At 41.4% G+C, this 7,095-nt stretch overlaps 1 non-coding gene across 1 annotated transcript; it reads left to right on the top strand.

The window, feature by feature from the left end:
• The first annotated feature begins 6,776 nt into the window (after positions 1-6,776).
• TRNAM-CAU lies at positions 6,777-6,869 on the top strand. The gene is given in 2 exon segments: positions 6,777-6,814; positions 6,834-6,869. It is a non-coding gene; the product is annotated as a tRNA-Met (tRNA).
• The last annotated feature ends 226 nt before the right edge of the window (positions 6,870-7,095 follow it).

Below are 7,095 nucleotides of genomic sequence, written 5' to 3'. Positions count from 1 at the left end.
CGAAGACGCGCCGCTGTTATCGCCCCTCCCTCGTCAGAGTTGGGCAAAACATATCATAGTAAACAGTCGGGAAGTCGTCATACTAAGACCCCATAGAACCAGCGCACCAGAACAGCAACCGTCGTCGATGAAGAGTAGCGTAGATTGGAAGGATCCAACCTTAAGACAGGAAAAACATAGACGACCGACGATCGGATCCGAGTAGATCCACCAAAGACAGATCTACTGGAGACACACCTCCACACGGTAACACACGATGCTAGATGCACCACCGGAACAGGGGCTAGGCGGGAATAACCTTATTCCATCTTCTGAGAGCTATCGTTGTCTTGCCTTCCTGAGCAAGACAAAAACCCTAACATAACTCAAAAAAACATCTAAAAATGAAGGCCCCCAGTCAGCAAGGGCCAGAATCCACCGCGCCACTTGACCCTAAGGCCACCGGCGACGAGTCAGACCGGCAGCGGCACGGGCGAGAGGCGGAGGAACCCTATTTGGGGAGAGGAGCCAGGACTCTATGTAGCAATTAATTCATCAAAAGTTGGAGGTGTCGTCTGATCACCTAATAGGAGAAGCTAGTCAATTTGTTTTTTATATGTCACAATAGAACGGGGGATATTGTTCCAGATGATACTCCTGGGTGCCAGGCTCAGATGATTCCGTGAATGAACAAAAAAATCATTAAAAATATTACATAGATTCCAAAAATTCAAAAAAATGAGGAAAAAGATGACTGAGTATGTGATGCATGTTCCAAATTTCAAAGCATTTGGAGGTCTGAGTAGCTGTCAGCAAAAAAGACAAATTTGAGGTCTGTGAAAAAGTTTACTATTTGTGCACTATTTGGACCTGATTTTTTTTCCTGATAGCTGCTGAGATGTCCAAGTGATTTGAAATTTGGCACGCACCTCACGCACTCAATCATCTTACATGCAAAAAAATTGGATTTTTTCCAGTTTTTTTAGTTTTTTTTAATCTACTATTCACCGGGTGCAGATGAGCCCGGGTTCGGAAATGGATATTCGTGGGTGATCGAGTTATGTTACTTCATTGGTTTTAAATATATGATTTGGCGAAGCGGTGCGTATACTAAATTGGCGGTTCAAGTAACAAATATTTCCAAACATTTTTTTCTGAGTAAGGGAACATGTATCTTTACACTTGTAACATTCAACTCAGCGGACAGGAATATTTGGTTGTTGGGTGTATATACACCATATATGGAAAAAGAAATTAATAATCAAACAAAAACTTTAAAAAAATCTGAAAATGTTTTTGAAATAAACTTGACCTGCCATTGTACTTGTAAAAAAATTCACGAAAGAAAAGGGCCATTGACTTCAGGGCAAAAAAAAATAAAAAAATATAGGCTAGTTTTTTGTAGTAGTTCAAAAGAAAGTCAAGTTTATTCAAAAAAAAACTTTTAAACTTCTTTGGCTTTTTTAAACTATTAATATATTTTTCTCATAACGGATGTATATACATTTAGGAATCAAAGGGCATTTCTCCAACTGGGCTACCTTTCAGAAGGTTAAAATAATACTCACAATACCTAGGACAAGTGAGCTGGCACTGCAAGCCGCCAGCAACATCTTCTTTTTTTTAAAGGAGGTCTGATCCCCAATTGTCCGCATCATTGCGATACACATAGTCATCTTTATTAAAGTTGACGCAAGAGAACGAAATAACAATGATCAACTAGCAAAGTGCAAGACAAGGATAACTATGGCGAAACCATTAAAAATATAACCCTATGACTGAGTCGGACTTCTTCTGCGGCAACGTCTTAATGAAGAGATGAACACACTCAGGTTACGACCATCGCGCCCAGCAAACGAACAAGACAATGATTTTCATCATGAATGTCGAGACTAACCACCACAAGTCAAGGAGAGAACATCAGCACAAGACAGCACCTTCAACAAGGTAATAACATTGTGTACCTGGCTTTATGTGAACTAAATCAAAACTAGACGAACAATGCTCCAGTCATAGGAACATTTAACATATACTCATGTAAATAACAAATATTCTCATTTCACATCCATGGAGAAGCATTCATGCATGAATTGTCGGCCCAAAGAACAGTAGATAACATGTTGACCAAAAAATAGGGAGTGAGTGTGGGAGGGAAAGACAAGAGATTAAACAACCAATCGACACACGACATATAACAAAATTCTCTATTTAGTTACAACTAAGTCGGATATTAATAGCCTCCAAACCACAGTGTGTATGTCCTCAAACATTGTAGAACCATGTAGCAAAACTTCTATAAATACTCAACACACATATAACCACATTATAAATTATACATGCCACTGGAACTAATTAGAATGTGTATGTGAGCATATGCGATTATACTGTATTTTCTGGGGAAATGTGTACGGTTGTGACCTTTTCCGCTTAAATTTAGATTAAAACCATATTACCGAAAGATTCTTTCAAATGTTGCATACTCAATTTTGAAAAATAATGCAATTTGCTTGTACTTAAAAACTACTATATTCACGATGTTACATATTGTAATTGTGTAATGATGAACAATGTAATTTATATGCATTTGCATAATTGCATGGTAAAAGTTATTAAATAAGATAAAATGACACTAGCTTAAATTGTATGTTGAAAATCCATCAAGAAAAATACTAGTTAAGGTTTAGTTGCAGAATAAATTGTAAATGGGTAAAATTGTTTGGTATAAATTAAGGACTCTTCAAAGAATGAGAACCATGGTAGGAGGTGAGGTGTACTAAAAACCCGCTAAGATTTTAGGAAGGCTAACAGTAGTCAAAGAGAGGGGTGCGGTGGAGTGGCAAGGGCTGGTCTTTTAAACGGACATGAGGCGGAGGAGGTCAACTTGCTATAGGAGGAGACGGGGTTGGCATTCACGGGTGGGAGTGCGAGGACAAAGAAATGTTGAAAAGAAAAGTGCTGATGGCGACAAGTTAAAACAACAGATACTTGTTTCAGTGGGTGGAAAAAACTCTTTGATATATATGGTTATCTATATTGAGAAATTAGAGGCCTAGGTCCAACACCTCCTTAATCCTATCCATTTTGCATATATGAATTCTAGGAGCAAATAACTGTACACGGGATCAATTATAAATAAGAAAAACTCCGAATTTCGTCCCTATTTCTTTGTATGTCAATTTACTTTTTTTATGTTGGCGTGATCAACTATTTCGACTACAAGCTCTCACTCCTCCACCTTGACCGTATTAAATGCCGACAAAGCTTGCTTATGAGTATGTCTACCCAACTAACTCTTCTCCGAGCCTTCGTCGAGTGGGCTCTCTTCAATCTTTCTAGTACAATGCATTTTCTTAATTCCCATGTCTTTTGTATTGTTGTCTACGGCGTAGACTTTTCATTGCGGGACAACGTGGATTTGATGTCGTTCTCGAATGTCAATTACTCTTGCATCTACAAATAACATGTTGACTACACCCTAGGGAGACGGTGCACGCATGTACCAATGAGCACGATACCACCATGATGCACCCGGTGTGTATGTGTGGTGACGTCTCGCTGATGCATGATTTTTGGCATTCCTGAAACATGTAGTGCCACATCCATATGACATGCAATGCAATGCAACTGACACCACCACCGTCGATCGTGTCGAGTCGCATACCCCGTGTGGCTCGGGCCCCTAGCCATCACCGCATTATACTCTAGGCCACCGCATGTGCATATTGTATCTCTCTCTTCACTTATTTTTTTATACATTTTTTTAGATTTACTTATTTTTTTATACATGAATATACAATACTTATCAAAGAGAGAGTTTTGGGGAACTAGCCCCAATTAGTGGGAGGGTGGAGGCCCATCACGCCCCAGACGTTTCAGAACTTTTGCGTCAAGTGGTGGGGAGATCCTATTTTGTGCATAGATCGCTAGTTAGCGACCACGGGTGTACCCCCACACACACCCCCACACCCCGTGCGCACTGTGCTACATACACTTTGGGCCCGCCCATTAGCTCTTTTCGGTTTTGGGAAGGTTCTTTCTCTTTTTTCGGTTTTTTCTGCTTTTGGTTTTAATTTTATTATTTCGCTTTTCTTTATTTTATTTTAAAAATTGGGAACATTTTTAAATTTGTGAACTTCATAAAATCTTGGACATTTTCAAATGTGTGAAATCCGCGAACAACTTTATGAAATCATGAATATTTTTTGAATTCATAAACACTTTTTATGAAACTCATGAACATTTCTTTGAATGAACGAATTGAAATTCATGAACATATTTTTAGTTTTAACAAACATTTTTTTTAATTCATGAACGTTTTGAATAAGCAAAATGTTTTTTAGTTGATGAACATTTTTTGTAATTCACGAACATTGTTAGAAAAAATTGTGAGCATGTTTTGAATTGATGAACTTTTTGTAATTCACGAACATCTTTTGAAATTTGTGAACATTTTTTATGAAATGAACAATTATTAAAATTCGAGAACATTTTTTTTACAAACATTTTTTCAAATTCATGAGCGTTTTTTTTAATCAGCGTACATTTTTTGAATTGATAAACTTTTTTTGTAATCTCGGCTAGCTTTGTTATGGGCAATCCTTATCTCTGTATAGTCTTTCGTAAGGATTAAGTCCTGTAAGAAACCAACGCCATCCGATGATCTGTATAACACGCACACGTCTCTGCCTATAAGGCATACGTTTCCGGCCTTTTTTCATACAGAGAAGTGAACCTATGTGCATGGAAATCGAAGTGAACCTACTCAGCCAAATAAAAATGCACATTTTGTCTATCTATCATTCTGCATCCGTAGGCTCTTGTCGTAGCAAATCTATATATATAGCCCTCTTGTTGTGTAGTGCAACCCTATATACTTATGCGTGTTGGCTTTCCTTGGAGAAAGCTCTGGCTCCAGTGCAACCCTATATACGTACGTTCTTTTATTGTTGAACTGATGTGATCCGTACCGTATAGGTATTGATTCGAGTGTTTTCATCATTTGCATGTAAAGTTATTTGTGGGGCATCAAGTTTGAACAGTATGCTTCTGATGCTATTGTGGCTTTGAACCATGAGCTGTGTTGCACTACTTCTGAAGCTCACTATTCTGTTTCCTGCACATGTACAAAAAAAGAAGAAGCACCTGCTGCCTCTGCCTGGACACCCACAAGTAAATGGCTCTCCTACTGTCAGCTGCTGCTGTGCTGCATCTTATTCTTCCCCAGAGGACAGAGGAAGTATTTTTCAGAATTCAGCAATGGCAATGATCAGGGCCACCGCCGTCGTCTTTGGCTCTGGCTCCGTTGGTAGCCAAAGAAGCCAAGGGCGCGCCACTGCTTGCTCCGGCGAGCGCCACGGCGGCCATCGCCCATGTACGTTTTGCATCGTTCTGTTTTATTTTTAACAAGTACTCCTACGTTTGTTTCTGTTGTAGTCCAACAAGTGGGTTGATAGCGCAGTTGGATAGCGCGTAGCTCTCAAAGCCGAGGTCGAGAGTTCGAGACTCTCTCACCACCACATCCAATAAAAAGGCTTTCGTTGTGATGAAACGCTCAGTGGCAACTTGGGTCGCCACATACACATCTGAATCATCAGATTGAGTCGAGCAAGTCTGAACCTGGTCTCATCTCCTTTTTTATTTATATTATATTTTTTGGTTCTGCACAACAAGTAATCTCCTCCACTGCTGCGCCTTCATCTCTTCCTCCATTAATCCTACTGCCCAATGAGTTCATCTTTAAGAATCCACTGATGTATTCATTGTTCGATTGCTGGGAGACGTGTCTGTTCCCTAACGTGCAAAGAAAGAGAAGAGAATAAAACATGCTTGGGGATTAATTCGGCTGCACTATTTGTTTCCTTGGGATTAACATCTGAAGCTCATGCTCTGTTTTCTGAACATGTACAGAGAAGAAGGCACCTGAAGCCAGCTTTATAACAGTGGGGAAAAAAAACTCATCTGCAGCATGACCATCGTGCAGGCACAGCGAGATTGCAGCGGTGTGCAAGGGGAAAACCTGCACCAGATTGAGATCAAGCCTCCTGAGGTGATCGGCCACTACCATGCCGGGTCCTCCATCAGATACAAATCATTTCCTGGGCTCGTTTCTTGCAGTGGTTTGCCTGACGTACACCCTGCAAACACGGTTGCTTCCTTCAGGTTCAGGGGTCTAGCTGATTGTGGCCGGACTGGACGCGTTTAACCGTCAGCAGGAAGAATCAGTGTTGTCTCCATTCGACAGAATTCTCCAGATGATGCAATATTATGCTGGACTGCCTCTGCCTGCATACATACAATCAGGAACCCTTGCACCCCTATCGTCGACCTCAGGATCGCTCACGTCTTCAGCTCTGGCTCCGGTGGTACTCAAGGGCGAGCGCTGGCGTAGGTGGACGAGGGCTCCTGCCTGAGCAACACCCTGCTGGTTTCCGTCGGCCTCGATCGTCTTGTCCTTGTACACGGCCGGTTACTCCTGCATCCTCGACGACGACGACGACCGGCCGGGTGCGGGCGGCATCACCCTCTCAACCACCACCGCCATCTTCTTCTCATGCTGCCTTCCTGATCCGTCAAAGGAGGGCCTCACTCGGGTGTTAAAATCTCATCACTTCATTTAACTTTTTTGTTTTTGCGAATATCACTTCATTTAACTGAAGATGAATGGGAATGGGCAAGATATAAGCATCCGTTGAATTCGCTCCATGATTTTGCATGCTCTTGTTGCTTAATTAGGGTGGGTTTTTTTCACCACCACATCCAATAAAAAGGACGTTTGTTTCGCTTCCGGAACAACAGGTGGGGTGGTGGCGCAGTTGGCTAGCGCGTAGGTCTCATAGCTGAAACAATTGCGAGTAATCCTGAGGTCGAGAGTTCGAGCCTCTCTCACCCCACATTTAAGAGACCATCGTAGTGAAGAAACGTTCAATGGCAACTTGGGTCGCCACATGGTACATCTGATTCGTCAGGTGAAACCGAGCATGTCTGAACCTTGGTCTTCTTTTTTTTGTTTTTGGTTCAGCCGCGTCCTGCCCATGCACCGGTGGTTCAGGCTGCAACTTTCCCCGGGGTCAGTCGGTATCCTTGAATATTGATATGCCATAAACAGATTCTTGGTCC

The sequence above is a fragment of the Triticum urartu genome, chromosome 1 (genome assembly GCF_003073215.2).
Source record: "Triticum urartu cultivar G1812 chromosome 1, Tu2.1, whole genome shotgun sequence".
Classification (NCBI taxonomy): domain Eukaryota; kingdom Viridiplantae; phylum Streptophyta; class Magnoliopsida; order Poales; family Poaceae; genus Triticum; species Triticum urartu.
This window is presented reverse-complemented; position numbering and strand designations above follow the sequence as displayed.